This window comes from Euprymna scolopes, chromosome 22, assembly GCF_053919585.1.
Source record: "Euprymna scolopes isolate OS-2025 chromosome 22, ASM5391958v1, whole genome shotgun sequence".
Taxonomy (NCBI): domain Eukaryota; kingdom Metazoa; phylum Mollusca; class Cephalopoda; order Sepiida; family Sepiolidae; genus Euprymna; species Euprymna scolopes.
Genome location: NC_136503.1, coordinates 29262290 through 29278729, shown reverse-complemented (window position 1 = coordinate 29278729; position 16440 = coordinate 29262290). Strand labels below are relative to the sequence as shown.

Below are 16440 nucleotides of genomic sequence, written 5' to 3'. Positions count from 1 at the left end.
AATACATGAGCTTTTGATTTAAAATATTTTATTTCTTCTTTATGGAGTGAATTTTTTTTTTTTTAATATCTAAAACAAAAACAATATTGAATGAAATAGAAAAACTTGTCGTAATTATACAAAATTTTCTGAATAATAAAACAAGATTATAAGGTTTCACTTAAAAAATCACGTTGAATTATTATTTATTTATTTTTTTTAAAAGATTTTAAACTTTGAACTTTACAGGTAAATTTGCAAATGACTGTTCTTTTTTTTTGTTTTAAATTAGCTTATTTATTGATCTTTTATCTTCAATTTGTGATATATAAATTTTGAGGTTGAGAAAATTATTTTCATTTTAATAGACATTTCAAAATGGAGCAGGTGAATTTAAAAAAAAAACAAAAAAAAAACACTTATATTCAGTTTATTGGAAAGAGCATAAAAATTTCACATTGAACCTGAAAATCTTAAAAATTGAATCAATAGAAAAATTTTGATAGATTTTTAAAGTTTAAAAAATTGTAAAAAAATTTAACTCTTAAAATTCAATTGATTTCATTACGTAAAAAAATGGCTGCATGAATGCGCGCAGGCACTTTGTAAACACTTTTAAATAATAAAAAATAATATATTATATTATTTTTTTAAAAAACTTATTACTTTAGTTTATTTTGGGAGTATATTCCATTAAAGAAAATAAAAACCCACTTTAAAAAGAGAAATTACGAGTTTTTTATATTTTATTCGCAGTTTTGTGTTAGGGGTGTCAAAAATTCCCCAAAAATTCTGATACACTCTACCGAAGAGGTGCCGCTCAGGGCACCCTTATTCAGATTGGCACTTATATAAATTTAGCGATAAATAAAAATGAAAAACAGAATGAAGATTTTATATTTCAAAAATTGATCAAATAATTGGCGCTTCTACACTATTGGGACGAAATTTCGAAAATCGTAATACTGAATTTCACATGAAAACAATGGTGTCTACGTATTCCTCATATTTTTAAGATGATTAATTACAAAAAACGATCGTAAGACACAGAGTTCCAAAGGGAAGTAATTTTCCGTTTTGATTTAAATAAGAAAGCGGCAATTTTTCACCTGCTACCACGATTAAAGTGTTTTTTATTTTTTATTTATTTTTTAAAATAATTCAATAATATTAAGGTAATTCGAACTGCATAATTTAAAGTTTAAAAATTGAAAAATACTGAACTCGTAACATTCAATTAATTTCATTACTATTTTTTTAAAAATATTTCTATTACTTTTTATACAACTTTAATAGTTTATTTTGGAAGTATAATCCATAAAGAAAATAAACAACCCACCTTTAAAAGAAATTACGAGTTTTTTATATTTTATTTGCAGTTTCGTGTTAGGGGTGTCAAAAATTCCTACAAAAATTCTGATACACCTACTGCTTCTCAGCTGGTTGTTTTCAAGTTCAATAGATACCTCCAACGCGCGCCACAGTTTTATCCCTCCCATATGTAACACGATGTAACTAATTTATCATCCTAACATTTTGTTACCATTTAAAAGAAGCTTCAAATAAACTGCTAATATTAAAAAAAAAATTTGACAGCATACAAAAATAATGAAAATGCGAGACAAAAATCGTGTTTACATTATCGACGCTTTAAAAAACAACGTTCCTATGTAGTGACGTTTTTGAAGCCGTAAACATACTCGTGTTTTAAAAAAAATCAAATAGTCCTATCTTCCTTAAATTTTCAATATTAAATTCATTATTAAATAAACTTGCATAATAAAAGTAGGTTTCGTTAAATATATTAGTTTTTTTTTTTGTGTTCTACCCCCTCCTCATATTTCATGTTACAAAAACTAAACAAAATAAATGTCGGTCGATAAAAATTTCAACATTTTTTTATAGCTGAAAAGATCAAATAATTAAGTTATTTTTCCTGTTATTTATTTCACTTATCTTAAAGTTGCAAATAAAATTGGACATAAAATCAATATTATCTAAAAAAAAAAAAAAAAAAAGCACTTTCTTGATGTATTTTTTCTCTCGGCAATATTTAAATTACAACAACAAAAGAAAAAGACAAGATTCTAAAAATATTATTTTTTAAATCTTTAAATGATATTAAATTCAAATATTACGCGATATGAAGTTTAAACAAAGATTTTTTTTTTTTATCACGGTTTTCTAATAATAGAAAATATATTCATACATTTGAGATATGAGATGATAAAAATTGCAAATTCAAAATCGCCCTAAAAAATTCGTTTCGATTCTATTATTTAAATTGATAGAGGGTGATCTTTATTTTATTTTTTTTTTTGCGCCTTTTTTCAAAAAAGTACGGAGGCCTGTAAGCAACATTATCTTAGATACATAAGTGTCAACAGAAGGCGTTAAAATTAATTTTATTTTATTATCTCGTGTCTATGTAGTTCGTTAATAAAATCTGTTTTACAAATTGTTTTTTATCTAGCAATATATCCCCCACTAAGCCACGAAGTCTATTTTGTACTCTGTCAAGGCAGGATAGGCTGTTTTTAGCAGCTCCTGCCCAGATATGGCAACAGTATTCCATCCTTGGACGTACTTGGCTTTTATATAGATAGACAGCAATTACGGCAGCAATTAAAATTTAACAAAATACAGGAAAGTCTGTATGATGTACGTACTTGTTACAGAACGAATATGTTATATCCCAAAAATTACGTAATTTGATCCAAAGTTTTTAATGTTCAAGAATATCAAATTTTACGACTAAGCGAGTCGTGTTTTCGTCAGACATGAAATCTGACGAAATAAGAGAAGACAACTCGAAGTTGCGAGCTAAAAAATTAGCCGTTATAGTAAACTCGTTAAAACTCATAAATTTTGATTTTCTTAGTTTAAAAAAGAACTACGTATTTTTTTTAATATGACATCTTCGTTTTGCAATGAGTACGTACATCATCCAGATTTTTACTTTTTTTAAAAATATATTTTCTTTAATTTTAATTGCCACCATAAGTACCCAAAACAATTGCAGTCTGTTTACAAACAAAACTAATATTTCAGTCAGCTGCTGCTGGTTCTAACGGCCGCTTGGGTATATCCAATGTCACAATGGTATATAATAGTTCAATTAACATGAAGATATTGAAACGAGCACAACCGTGACCTTCGTAATATTTACGGCGATCTCGGCGCAATAACGTGGGACAAGAAATTACTAGTTATTATGAACTGTTGATTCTATATCTACCATCGATACGTATTGTGCAATCTAACAATTAAACCAATTTATAATGTCGCACAACTGAACTTACGCTTTCGAATTTTTACTGTTTAGAAATTATTTCATCATTACAAATTATTTTCACCTTCAATCTGATGGAGGTTATTCATTTTGCGCAACAGTCACACATTTTATATATTAGATACGTTTGACTTTTCCCCATTTCCTACTTAAACATATCGATCTGATACGCGAGGTTCTCTTTTTGCACAAATAGCTAATACGGAACGTAATTCGGCTGACACCGGTCAACCTAAAATGAGATATCTAGTATGATTCATATGTAGCGAAATTTGTAAAAAGTGAAAAAAAAAAAAAAAAAAAAAAAAAGTGTGTGTGGTAATATATTTTTTAAATTTCACCTTTTATTAAGACATCACTCACAAATTATTTTACTTTAACTATATTATAGTTTAAAAAAATGCAACATTAAAGTTATTGCAAATGTTAGCATATTTGTGAAACGCTACAATAGTAGATTTGTTAACGACTCCTGGTGCAACGCCAGGTAATGACATATATATATATATATATATATATATATATATATATATATATATATATATATATTGTGGAAAATGCTTTTTTTTTTTTTTTTTTTTTCAATTATATTTCGCCTTTTATTTATGCCAACCCTTAATTTATAAAGCTCAATGTAATTACAGAACATATAACAAATAAATGACATATTCTTATATTCTAAATTTCAAGATGTTGCCCATCTTGCAATTTATTCCTTTAAGTAGGTTGACTTGCACAATTCTTGACAGTACCTATTTCGTAGCGCAAAATCATTCATTTTATTATTATTCATTTGTTGATATAATAATTAAATAAATGATTTTGCTCAATGAAACGGGTGCTCTCGAGAATTGTGCACGTCAACATATTTAAGAATAAATTGCAATTGGAACAACATTTTTGAAATTTGGAATAAAGACTTTATATATACATACAATATATATATACATACAATATATACAAACAATATATGTATACAAACAATATATACATACATACAATATATACATACATACAATATATATATGCATACAATATATATATGCATACAATATATATACATACAATATATAGGTTTCCCAAAATAAAGACGGGCGTATTTCCGAGTGGCTTAGAAAAGAAAAATAATTGAAAATATAATCGGGTTAAAAAAAGGTTTGGTAATCCCTTATTTTGATTTCAATAAACATTCCATTTTTTATTTTTATTTTTTTTTTTCAAACTAAAAACGAAAGAAAAATTGTAAATTTGTAGATTAACACCCTCGGCAAAATACCCCTTCTTCCAAAATTTCAACTTTTATTAGGCGATTGCACGTGGAAGCAGCCTGAAAAACTTTATTTTCATTTCCGTTTCATTCCAACTTTTTAGGACCGTTAATTTTTTTTTTTTTCTTTTTTATTACATTTTCACCCCAAACAAGGCACATTGCCACTTTGATGTTGGGGGCTACTATCAGGGACATAAGCTACAGGGGTACTATGTAGGGAGTTGGGCAGCAAGATGTCAGTTCACGTTATACTTGGAACTTCTGCATGCCAGTACAGTTGTGGAAGCAGGAACCCAGAAGGGAATTCCAAAGTCTAGCAGTTCTGGGGAAGAAACTACTGGAGTAGAAGGCTTTCTTACATCTAGGGATCTCAACTATGAAGGGGTGGGATTTTGCTGCTTGTTGGGTTTTTCGGGGTATTTACGTAGAGGGGGTACAAGTGCCTGCAGTTCGTTGGAGCATCCACCGTTAAAGTACTTGTAGAACAGGCAGAGCGATGCTACATTTCATCGATGGGACAGAGGCTGAAGCTTAGATGACAGTTCAGGAACTATTAGGTTGGCGATTCTCTTTTGAACCTTGTTTAGGAGTGAGAGACAAGTAGCAGATGCACCAGCCCAAATATGACAACAATACTCCATACATGGGCGAATGGTGGCCTTATAGAGGTACAGGATACTTTCGGGCATTAGTAGCTTTCTAGCACGGTAGAGAGAACCCACCTTTTTCTCAGCGGTCCTGGCAATGTTCTCAATGTAATTTTTCCAACTCCTGTTTACTGTGAACGTTAGGCCGAGGAGTTTAAAAGAGGTACTTTCAGATAAAGAGTCTTTGGCCATTGCTATTGGTGGTAGAGAAGGTTTCTTGTATTGATTGAAGGAAACAAGTTTAGTCTTGGCAGCATTGAATGTGACCATCCATTTTTGTCCCCATTCCACTACAGATTGGAGGTCATCCTCTAGTGTTTCTGCCATTTCTTTAGATGTGTGTTCATTTGTTTTCCTGTCGTGTCTGGTATAGAGCGTGGTGTCATTAGCATATACACCCACCTCACAGACAATTTTGTCAGGGAGGTCATTTATGAATATTAGGAATAATAAAGCTCCAAGGATAGACCTCTGAGGCACTCCCGCATTTATATCATATTGCTTAGATGTACGACCATCGAGGACAAATTGTTTTTTTTTTTCTATTCTCTAAGAAGGATTTAATTATGTTAAGTATTCTTCCAGTGATATCGTATGATCTGATTTTCCTGAGAAGACCTTCATGCGATACCCTGTCAAAAGCTTTAGATATATCTAGAGCTACTGCTCTACCCTCCTCTGCTTTGTCAACTATTTAACTCTTAAGTTCAACTGGCAAAGCCGTAAAATCATACATAATCGCCTAAAAAATATAACTCAACCTGCTTCCAATAAACAAATAAACTGAGACTTTTGGAAGTGTAAGCCCTCTTTAAAATACTAGAATAGCCTGGAAATGGGAAATAGGTGGCCCTACGTAATCGCCTAGAATAATATATATATATATATATATATATATATATATATATATATATATATATATATATATATATATATATATAAACATTTTGACCCCTCCCTTCAATTAAAAATTCACCAAAATTCAAGAAATCAATCAATTTTAATGAAATTGTCAGCATTTATTAATTAACGATCACAGAATATAATTAACTCGACATTTTCCTTTTCTTTTTTTTTTTTAACTCTTAGTGAAAATGTATTATTTTATTTAAACAAAAAAAACATCTTTGCTAACATCTTCACTAACGTCACAATTTAATAAATAAATGATAAGTACTACAAAATAAATGTTTGAATTAATTTTTGCTTTTTCTATGAACATAAAGTATCGTAGATGTTTGCAATCACATTTTTTTTTTTTTTTTTAATATTTCAGGAACATTACGAAAAGAGCTCCTAAAGTCCGTGTTAAAGAAATCAATATAACTTTCAGAAAATAATTTCTCGAATTAACGCTGTTTTCACTGAATTAAATATTGTTTGTTGAATATTTTCACACACACACACACACACACACACACACACACACACACACACATACACATAATATAATTGCAAAAAAATATTTCATGTAATTTTAATGATGAACATTTTCAAATATTGAACGCGTAAAGATCGGCGTAAGAATTTTATATATATATAAAAAAAAAATGAGGTCCAGATCAGCAGATCACTAAGAAAATAAATAAATAAACAAGTAAAAGGGGGATTATTTATACTAACGATAAATTTGGAGAACTACGGATGGGCAACATAAAAAAAGTGTGTGTTTGTGTGTTATATATGATCTAATAATCACACATACACGCACGTGCGCGCAAAGTTTAATATTTTCGTTTTATTAATATAGATTATTCGCTAGAGAACGAGCCACACCTCGGAGTTATTTTATTTTTATTATTTATTTTTTGTACTGTTGGAGTAACGTGACAATACTTTGGTACACATCAATCGTGCTATTATAAGGGTTCTGGTTTTATTTTCTCTCCCCTTTTTTTTTTTTTAATTTTTTTTTTAATTTTTTTTTTTTTAGAAAACTAAGAATAATGGATTCATAAAAAATGGATTCATAAAAATATTGGCCCGATTTGAAGCAAAAAAAGAAATGGTATAAATTATCATTATTTATTTACAAAAACAAACTTTCTGTTCTATGATCTTTCTCTCTCTTTCTTTCTCTTCCAAGTTCCTCATAATAAATGTGGAAATGTTTTCAATTCACCAATGAACTTCCTCAGCGATGATGTCACTTCCTGTCTGAAACCATGGCAACCGTTTCTCTTTATTTCAATTGTCTCTTTTCCTTTCAGCAGCCTGTGTGTGTGACATTCTTTTTCCTTTTTAACCTTTTCTGTTCTTCCATTTTTAAGGAGCAAAAGCTCTATAATATTTGATTGTGACATCTAAACTTTAATCCTGAAATGACTTCATTTCGGTTATTTTGGTATATATGCAATATTAATTAATAATTAGGCATCACCAGTTGTTTGTGCAAAATCGCCAAAATTTCATGCAAAATCAGCGACGTCATCAATTTGTGTGTAAATTAAATTGTATGTAAATTTGGCAGATGGTCAAAGGCGGTAAAATTGAATAATGGAAGTAACACCTTTTTTGTTATTTGTTTTGTTAGATTTGGATGTTTATAAATATTAGGATACCGGCAACAATGGCTGCCCCCCCCCCCAAAAAAAAAAACAGACCCCTATATTAAGAGGCTTATCATAATTATATTTTTAATTTGCATTTAAATTTTGATTGCCTTAAAAATACAAAAAAAAACAGTTACTTTCTAAAAGGAAAAAAAAGTTTATTTACTAGTGTTGGAACAATTAATTGGAATCGCAAATCGAAAAAATCGGAACATTTTAGTGTATCGGAATCAGAAAAATATGTGTCTGTTTTCCAATGCCAAAAACGATTCTTTTTATATTTTTTTTTTTGTTTTATTCAAAATTTAATTTTTTACGACCTGTATGTATGATGAAATCATATATTTATTGATTTTAAACTATCGGTAAAACTAAAATCTATTAATTACATCAACAAGTTTATTTTGACGTTTGCAAAAATATATGCACATAAAACTGGTGTGAGATATTATCCCACCTTGGTTTTGCCCTTGGCAGAATGAAAGAAAACAATCAGAAATCACAACAGGCTCACCTTTTAAAGTTCGATGTAAATTTTATTAAAGTAAAAAGATCCAAATTGCAAAAGATTGTGAAACAGAGCTGGTAACACCCGTAAAGGTAGTAGTTCATGGTTTATCTTCACGTTTGCAGGATTCAAGACTCCATGCTATTTGAAGAATAGTTGCAACAAGTCGATGAGTTAAGTGATGCCTTTCAAGGATGAATGCTGCAAGTTCGGTAGTTATCATGGAGTTCACTGTAAATAACTGTTCAATAGGCGGACAAAGGGAAGGTCAAAATGTAGACCTGAAAATCGTCTTAGAGAGACATTATATAAGTAATGATGAAAATCAATCAAATCGTAGAGCACAACGGTGTGCGATATAATATTTCGCTCGACATAAGGGCATAGGTGTTTGCAAATGATAACATTTTGCCCTACGGTAGGGAATTAATACGTCTCAAAGAGACGAAAGAGTTTGAGGCTCCATGCATCTGATAAAGAGGTGAGTTTTCACATCCATTTGACTTACTGTCTTTTTGAAAACTGGCACGACCTGAAACATAAAAATAGCGCCAAGAATATAACTCGGCAGTTAATAACAACAATCAATCTGATAAGTCCAAACAAAATCGTGGGCAGTCAAACCGACCAATGAGGAGCCTGCTTATTTCTGCAGAATTTCTTGCGTGCAGTAATCTGCCCTTATATTACACACTATTATGTTGCAACATTTTAAAAAAATTTTAAAATAAAAAAAAAAAAATACAATCTTCTTTCACAAACGGCTAAAATAATCCACGTGAACTTTTTCGAACATGATTGTTAGGAATGAACCCTGTCCACACTACAAATTTCCAGTTTTTTCAACGGCTTTCTTTTTCTTTTTCATTTCGATACTTTTTTGTGACCAAGAGTGGAGGTCCACTTGAAATATAAGAAATAACAATAAAAATATTAAATACAAAAAGTAACATCATTTTTCACACTTCAAAAAACCCTCATAACCTTTAAATATCTCTCTCTATCTATCTATCTATCTATCTATCTATATATATATATATATATATATATATATATATATATATATATATATATATATATATATATATATATATATATATATATATATATATATCTCGTTGTTGACAAAACTCTGATACAAGTATACGTTTTTGTTTATTAGGATCGAGCCATCCCCAGTTACAAAGTGTTTTAGGTGATCCACGAGGTGTAACTTCATATCACAGACACTTCAGATGTCACCATTCGTTGTGGCAAACATGTGCTTGACATGCAGGTTTAGGAAGCATCTTGCAGCAGGTTGCCAGTACACCATTTGTTGCCTACCTGCCAGTCTAGTTTATTTTTTTTTTTGGGGGGGGGGAAATCCTCAGATACCAACCTGGAAATTTCTACGATTCATATGACTGAAGTGTCTCTTTATTATTTGGATTCTTTGGACTACTATTCGCATCTTATACGGCATAATCATATTTGACACGGCAGTTCCCATCAGATCACCAAAGTTAAGCAACAATGAGCCTGGCCAATACCAGGTGGGTGACCATTTGGAACTTCCAGGTGCTGTATGTGTTCTCCGCTTATCTCCGCATTGTTTCCAGTCGTCTTTGACTTCTCCTTGCCACTAGACTCAAGCAATGCTGATTCAGGAGAAGGGTGGTTGGGGATTGTGCAACCCTTGCCACACAGTTACATGCGCAGCTGCCCCTGTAGGGGGTATCTTTTGTCTTTCAAGACTGAACGGAGGTATTGGTATTCTCATCTTGTGTGTTAATTTTAATAACGTTTCAGCCGATGTAACCTCCAACCTTTATTATACTCAGGAATCTTTGTCAAACTCGAGAATCTGCAGAGAATTTCAAACAGAATCCTTTATTTTAATCCACAAGGGTAGCATGCTCTCGTTGTGTCAGCCATGGCTGAGTAGAAGTCTTAGATAATTCGCAGTTGTATTTTGAGTGTCGTCTACACTGAGAGTTGAACCTTCAACCTTCATAAGAGTGTAACTTACAACTAACTTTTACCAAGTATTTTATCCATTGCATCCTGACTCCTTGCCAAGTTCAACAGAAAGATTCCCGAGTTTGACAACATACATTTGAAAAAGGTTTGAGGTTATATTTGCCAAAACGTTGTGAAAATAACACTAAAGATTAGATCAGTAGTTGAAATGATGCAAATATACTTCAGTCTAGCTTTGACTTGTCCACCCAGTTTCAGTCATGCATAGCCAACAGTCTTTTATCATTTTTCAATGATTATCGCAACTGGATACAACATGCGAAATTGTTAATAACTCTGACACATTTCACTCTTAACCTCATTATTTGTTAATTTATTTCTGATAATTCTATTTCAAACTTAAGTGGACGTCTTCTTCTAAGGTTGCTTAGGTACACCTAAAGATACTTGTGTCCATTCAATGTGCACGGTTAGCAATGAAAATGTTATTTCCATCTTATAATTGGCAGGCGGACAAAGCCTCTTATACACATATGTGGACGCGTCTAAAAAAAAAAAAAATAATAATAATCAGTAGAACATGTGCAAAGTTTCCAGAGATTTATCTTCAATTTTATCTTCTTTGTTGATATAAAACTTATAAAAATATACACACACACATTATATATATGAATAGTATTGCAGGAAGGATCTCTGTAATGGGATTATTTAAAGAGGAAACAGCATTTTTCCATAAGTTCTATCATCTGATATATATAAAAGCGAAAATGTATGTATGTACGCTTTTCCTCAATGTCCACAAAAGGCTTCTTTCAGAGAAGCGCTCGCTCGCTTCACAACTTCTTAAAACTTTTTATATCATCTATAAATTGTAATATCTCACACTTAACCACGGAGCTCACCTGTCTATTTAATTTTATTGACTTTCAAACGTTAATTATTCCACATTTCCTGCATCGCCACGCGTTACATTCGGTTTTCGGTATAAACAAAAAGCGAAACTCGACTCTAATCACAGGCCCAGAGCCAGTGGTCTCAAGAGAGCTAAGTAACGTTTGGTCAATGTTGACTTCGTCATATCAGACGGTAGCTTTCATTTCGAGATGAGGGAGCGGGTTTTTAAAAAACAAACAAACCGATTTATTGACCTCATTAAAAACTGTCCAGCACAAAATGCTAACTGCTGAATAGCTAACGCCGTCACGTCAATCAAAAATGCGCACCTGTTTTGTTTTTTCACACTTCACTACTATTTTCCAACTGCGCGTCGTCAAGGCTTTTTTTTTTTGTCATGGGCACCTGTTTTTTTTCACACACACCTACAAACACCCGGGCAACGCCGGGTACCCCTCGCTAGTCTGATATATAAAAAGCAAAGTGTGTGTCACAAAAACTTTTGACACATGTGATCCTCATGAGATAAATATCTTTTTGAAGCTTGATCCTTAGGACGACAAATATAAAAAAATTGGCCCAAAACATTAATTCCTTCACCCTCAACTGGGCAGTTTTGTACTAGAAGGGATCACTTTTTTCATCAACATTTTTGCAAGTCATCGTCTCCATTGGATTAACTATGCTTAATGTCAACGCTCTCGACTTCTGGTTGCGCCATGAACGCATCGGCCAAGACGTTACATTTTTTTTTTTTTTTTCTCCTTCATGTTACGGATTTCATCCTGCCTGCCTGCCTACTACCACTTTTATTTTTTTATTTATTAATTTTTTTTTTTTTTTTTTTTTAAACAACACCTCTCTCTCCACCGAGGCTGCCTACTGTTTTGATTCCCCACCCCCTACCGCTACTACTACTTTTTTTTTTTTTTTCTGGGTTCCTTACTACACTACCTACACTACACACACCTGGACAACGCCAGGGACCCCTGCTAGTATATATATATATATATAGAGATGTTACGAGTTCGATCTTTGTTAAAAGTTTACCTATGCTGACGACGATGCGTGTGTGTTATTTAATTTTATCTCAAATTTTTCATAAGTTTTGGTTTCGATTATGGCTGAAGGAACTCAAGTTATATATTATATATATAGCAGACTCCTTCAGTCTTGGACAGACTATGGATACCCATGAAGGATTGCTTGCGTGTGAAAGTTTTGTGGCAGGAGGTGCGCAATCTCCAACCACACTTCTGAGGTGACATTGTTAAATACCAGTGGTAAGTGAATGAAGTACAGGACAACTGGAAACAATGCCGAGATAAGCAGAGAGCACATACAGCGCCTAGAATTCCCAAATGGTCACCCATCTGATACTAACCAGGCTCAACGTTGCTTAACTTTGGTGATCTGACGAGAACCGTTGTGTCAACGCGATTATGCCGTACATTATATATATATATATATATATATATATATATATATATATATATATACACACATTTTTTTTTTCAAAAGTTTTTATTTTGGTTTCGATTCAAGCTAATGCACCCAAGTAATATGGATATATTTTTTTTTAATTTTTGAAATCACAATTTTATAATATATAAAAATCGAAAGAACATTAACTCTATAATAATATATACAAAATCTGCAAGAATTAAAATATCATATTTTAGTGTACTTTACAACCGGACTTTACCGGGCGTCCCTGCTAGCTTAGATAAATACTTTTGCAGTTTTAACAATAAAGTTAAAATAATATCAGAGCGTCTCCATTTACACTGAACATCTACAGAATGCCAACATCAATATATTACATATGAATGAGTCCCCTGTAGAATTTCCACAGGTCCCGCTAGTTTATATATTAATATTGTAGTATCTTTAATGTACGTACATACGTGTGTCACGGTTTCCAGATTATAAATTACTTGATCAGGAGATCCTATTTATTAAACAAAGAGGATAGAAGGTGATAACATATTACGAACATTAAATTAGTATATAGATTCACTAATTTAACATGTCGTATTTTATCATCTTCTATCCTCCTTTTTTTATGATCACCAAAGATGCAATGCAAAGAAAAAAAAAATTCAAAATAAAAATGTCGCTTTTGGGCCGTACGTGAAAGTAAAATATACCTTAGTCTTCTGGCTAAAAATGGTATAATTATATTGTGGGGTTTCTGTTTGCGCTGGGTGTCTATACAATGGAAATATGTCCCACTCCTATAAGGAGATTGGAGATGAACCATAATAATGAGATATATTCTGACACTACATTAACCAGATTACTTAAATAAATATTTTTACAGTTTTAACAAAAGGGCTACAATAATATCGCGGGGTCTTCGTTCACGCTGAACGTCCACAGAATACCCAGCAGTAATATTACATATGAAAGATGCCACTGTGGAATTTCCACAGGTCCTGCTAGTGTTCAAGAAAGCTAGATGGATATCAAAGACAAATATGGATATTGTTGGAGAAGAGTACATCCAAAGTAACAGTGAAAAATGAAAATATGATGAAAGATTGTTGAATATAGTTTTTCAGGGAACTGAGAAAATCTGAAAGTTGCAAAAGAGGTTTCTTGTTTAACTCTAAGAATTGCGGAAGAAATGATATGCAAGATGGAGACTGTTAAGGCTGTAAAGATGTTGAAGGCTGCACATAAAATAAGCAGTGAGATGATCAGACTTGACAAATTATGTAACGTGGCCATTACGCTTGAAATGTTGTTTATTACAGTTCAAACCTTTCTCTGACCCCCACATTGTCTGGTACTGTCGGAAAGGAATAAACAAACCAAAAAAAAATAAATAGGAAATCCGACTCTGCTTTTTTTTCTGTTTTAACACGTCGTTTATTACCGGTACTTTCCAAACAATGTCTTTTCTAACTGTTCATTTCGTTTGCCATGAGATTAAGAAAACTCTGCTGTCTCAACACCAGCTTAAAAGTCCCTTGTCGCCATCATGGGGCCATACGCCCATCTCGCCCGGCGTACACTTTTTTCTTTGACCACGTGCTGTCCTTTTTTTCTTTTTCTTCTGACGCAAGCCCACACACACTTGCTAATTTGCATAATGCTCAAACAGCTGCTGCTGCTAATACCTTCACTAGCTATATAACCTTTGGCTGCTACTGATGATATTTTCACATGTGCTCATACGCACTGTTACAATTAGATCATATGAGGTTGTTGTGAAAGGCTGGGATCTTGGTACAATTGTAAAATAAAAGAGGAGTTCTCGATATATGTAATTACTAGGGCTAGGACAACAGCATATTCTTTTCATTGTTTTGACTCTCAAGTATATATCTGACACAGTTAGTGGTCCTGGATATGACCTTAAGCTATATTCAGTGATGAGGCCCCAGCTTGCGGGCTTTGGGGAGTGTGGAGCCACCTTTTAATTGCCATTGCTCCCAGGTCTACTCTGACCCGAATTAGTAGTACCTGTTAGGGTCCCAACTATGGGTTGAATAAAAACCGACTTGAAAACAACAAATATATTCTATTAAAAATTTTTTTTTCAAAATCTTTGGATTCGGCATTAAATAACCTGAAAAGGGTTGATATGCCGTAAAACAGAAACAACCAACCAACACAGTTCAATTAATCAACCGAGAACCACATCACTCTACATAAAAAATATATGTAAGGTATCAATGGATATATACCTGAGAATCAAAACAAGGAAAAGAATATGCTGTTGTCATAGCCCTAGTAATTGTAGTGGCTTAACAATTGATGGATCAGCTCCTGAAATTGGTTGAGAGAATAATTGAGCAGCAAATAAGTCAGATAAGCATTTAGGCTTTGTGTCGGTGCAGAGTACTATCGCTACTATATTTATCCTGAAACAAATGCAAGAAAAGTATCGTCGTAAGTAGAATGTGTATTTTGTGTTTGTGAATTTAAAAGTTTTTGACAATGCCTAGATATGTTCCTATTTACTTACCTCGCCATGAGGGCAGTCAGACACAAGGTCAGGTTTTAACATGGAGGAAAATCCAGCTTCCTCAAAAAAGTGGCACTCTGGATAGGAACAAAAATAAAAATTGCCTCAGTCTAGATGGATTTCTCCTCCACTGACCGAGGACAGAAAAGGTGAAGTGTAGTATCAGAACAGATACTACACTTTGCGCCTAACAAAAAGGTTGATCTTAGTGAACTTTGTATAAATTAAGGACAAACGAGTGGTTAGGATTAGGATTGTTCAAGAAATGTCATAAGTAAACTTATCGAGTGTTTACATAGAGATAAGCCAAATTGAATTGTCAAGAGAAGATAACTCCATCAGACTAAATCCTGGTCATGTCTTCAAAATTTTGCTTTGATAGCTTTGATTTGCAATTTAAAAAATTTGAAAAATTTTAATAGCAATAAAAAAAAAAAAAGTGCTTTTTTGTTTTGACTAAAACTTCTGTATGGTAAAGACCATTCTCCACACAAACTACTGTCAATTTTTGATGTACAGACTTGAAACGCAATGTATATGGAATTCAGACCTTTGGAACAAATCTGATCTGGATTTTAGCTAGTAAAGGGTAGTAAAAATTAATAAAATTGGAAGTTGGCAAGCATAAGTTTACTTAAAGTGTTTCTCTACGCATGTGCAAATATACATTTATGTTAATATCGGTTAATTTTTAGCATTTTCATAACCATCTGTTGGTGGCTCAGATGGTAACGAATAAGGCTGAAGAACCATATGGTTTGATTTCAATTCTAGTCGTATTTTTTTTTTTTGTTTTAATATCACTACTATATATTTGGTCCAATACAATATATAATAGAATAATACTATATATTTGGTCCAATACAATATATAATAGAATAATACTATATATTTGGTCCAAAATAATATGAAGGTTGGCTCTGTAATATAAAATCTGCATAAATTAAAATATCATATTCAATTTTTTTTTTTCTTTATGACTGAGCAATGCCAAGTGGACTGCTAGTATTTACATAAAGTTAATGCGTGTGTATATACAGAATTAACTCCTGAACTAACCATTATGGATTCTGGAATATAGTTTCTAGGTGTAAGGAGTTGTAACATGGGCTATATTTAGTTTGTTTTCTATAAAAGGAGGTAAAAAAAAAATGGAATGGAAGCCCTTCATGAAAATTCAGATTCTTCCAATTTATTTTGTGAATTTTTAACGATAGGTATTAAACCTCCATAAATATTCTGTAAATTTATTTTTCTTTGCAGCATTTTAAAGGGTTTTAGGGGGTCATAATATGGAAAAACCGTCTCCATTTTAAAATTCAAATATTTCTATTTTACATTAAATTTGATTCATAGTGAT

At 32.1% G+C, this 16440-nt stretch overlaps 1 protein-coding gene and 1 pseudogene across 1 annotated transcript in view; one reads left to right on the top strand and one right to left on the bottom strand.

Moving 5' to 3' along the window:
* The window catches only part of LOC145243933 (uncharacterized), a 409975-nt gene that overhangs the window by 8272 nt on the left and 385263 nt on the right, over positions 1 to 16440 (top strand). The gene's annotated exons all lie outside the window — the stretch shown is intronic.
* On the bottom strand, positions 12441 to 12557 carry LOC145244021 (5S ribosomal RNA; annotated as a pseudogene).